This window comes from Sander vitreus, chromosome 6, assembly GCF_031162955.1.
Source record: "Sander vitreus isolate 19-12246 chromosome 6, sanVit1, whole genome shotgun sequence".
NCBI classification, from domain to species: domain Eukaryota; kingdom Metazoa; phylum Chordata; class Actinopteri; order Perciformes; family Percidae; genus Sander; species Sander vitreus.
In genome coordinates, this window is record NC_135860.1 from 25,941,181 (window position 1) to 25,943,680 (window position 2,500).

The window sequence follows — 2,500 nt, forward strand, 5'->3', positions numbered from 1 at the left end:
GGTTGTTTTTAGTCGTGTAACAGAAAACTCAGATTGGACAGATAGTCTAGCTAGCTGTCTGGATTTACCCTGCAGAGATCTGAGGAGCAGTTAACCATAGTCCTCAGAAATCCACCGGAGGTTAGAATTACAACACAAAGGAAGAGGAAGGGGAGGGACATCCGACCGGAATGAGGGACATCCAGCGGAATTTCCCGAATTCACCTGATCAATACAGGAAATTAAACGTCGTCGATATAGACTAACCCATCTCACTGTGCACCCCCCATAACCTCATCTTATCTTTATTTCCTCTAAATTGTTAAGAAATTAGGGTTCTTAAAGCTGCAGTCTTAAAAGGCTGCTTTTATGTGTACATGTTGCTAATCATTCCAAAGGGTATTTCCTACCAATGAAGGTCAAAGTCATGCAGCAAGTTGGAAATGTCTAAAAAGGTCTAGAGGTAAAGGCCAAGGGTGACTTGGTCTAACAGCCAGGAAATGATACATCCAGCATCTGGATCAAACCCAAAAGGCCTGCTGTTGAAGGTCAAGGTTATATAATCAATAGGAGTCCCATATATTAAATGTACCATTAGGACAGATCAAACATCATGTCACAGAAATGCCATGTTGAGAGTTCAAGTTCAAATTGATCCCTAACGTTCTTAACCAGGTCTTTATCAGAAGTAGGGCTGCCCCCTTAACGATGATTCCAAATGATCATTTGAGAAGCCCGAGAATCTCATTTTGACAGTAGAATCATTGCAGGCTCTTTTTTCCTTTCCTTTTTTTTTTAACTGTACACAGATCAACACAGGATAACAGCATGGCAGGCTATAAACTTTTACAAACCAAGTATTAGAGAAAAATTAACCCACTCCAAAACTAACTGTAATGGAATTAGAGAAGTGTGAAGGACACAGAGGGCAAGCACGTCTCATTTCTGTTGGCTGCTTCAATGCTCTCAGCGCTCAATGGTGTTTTAAGCCCCCGACGTCGACTTCAAGGCAGCGCTGCGACCGTAGACTTCAATGCACCCAACTATATCCTTAACCCTAACCATTGCCTAATCCTAGTACCTTCCAGGCAGCGCTGCCTGGAAGACAACGTTGGGGGCTTAAAACACCAAACGCCGCTCTCAGCTCCAGCGTCAGCCATAGTGTTCACTAAACCACTTTTAAACTAGACCCTGGTACAACCTTTTCTACTGCAGTCCAGTGTGACTGACTCTTTCAATGAAAGAGCTGTCAGCAGCCAATCAGGAGACGTTAATATCCGAACTGAAACCAGGACACACACTTTATATTTCTCCGACTGTGTGGAAATGTGATGTTTTCACTAGGGGTGTTGAAATGAATCACTGCATCGATGCATCCCGATGCAGACAAGGATGATTCTGCATCGATGCAGTGACAGACCATAATTGATTATTGCCTCCTGATGTTACTTGTTGATTTTTACAGTCGCTGCTTTTTTGTTTTTTGCCTTTAGTCTGTTGTCTGCTGTATTCAGGCTCCGCTACATTCAGGAAGTGTCTTTTTTAAGAGCAGATACAATAAAAAGGGGAGTTTATATCGGACTGCTTGAATTTGTTGATGAAAACCATGTGTAGCTATATATATATATATATATATATATATATATATATATATATATATATATATATATTAATATTAAGGAGGTGATGCATGGTTAGGGCTGCACGATATGACCTAAAATCAAAATCACGATTAATTGCACATTTTACCTCGATAACGATAAATGAACGATAATTAAAAAAAATTGTGATAGCTCATTGGCAAGGTTTTTACTGTCAATAGGCTCAAATATTGAAGGTAAGATATTTTTTTCTAATTCAGAAGTGCTTATTTTTGTTATTTTAAAATAATTGAAGGAAACGCACAAAGCGGGAACTATTATGGCTATTTATTGAAAATGTATAAAATTGAAATGAAAGCACACATTGCTTGAAATGAAAATGTCTTGTGAAAAAAGTCACATTTTAGTTTCATAAAAATTATCGAAATTATCGTCATGGGAAAAATACGTTGACAGCTTCAGAATTTCGATGTCGATTAATCGTCCAGCGCCACGCGTCGCGATATTGAATCGATTCAAATCGTTGACAGGATAATCGCAATCGAATCGTGACACCAGTGAAGAGTTACACCGCTAGTTTACACATCACAGATGATAAGCAAAGGCATTAAAATGTGATTCTTACAGGTAAAACATGAGACCTGACTTGTAAGGAGGTTAGTGTGGAGTGCTCTGCAGGTGGACTGGACCGTACTGTAACTGGGCAGAGGAGTAAATAGTGAGATAAGAGGAAAAGATGTAAAAATGAAAACATTTCTATAGAAAAAGGTAAGAAGCCAATTGCCAACTCAGAGTATACTTGTAAAATCAACATTTCTGTAAATGCGCAAGTGTTAGCCATATGGCCAACTGTAGTCCTAGTTAGCACCTGGAGGAAACCCACGCAAACAAGGGAAGAACATGCAAAGGCCCTGCCTGGA

General features: G+C 39.6%; 1 protein-coding gene across 2 annotated transcripts in view; it reads right to left on the minus strand.

Annotated features, from left to right (window-relative positions):
* ascc3 (activating signal cointegrator 1 complex subunit 3) overlaps positions 1–2,500 on the minus strand; it is a 187,191-nt gene that overhangs the window by 163,302 nt on the left and 21,389 nt on the right. The window lies entirely within an intron of this gene.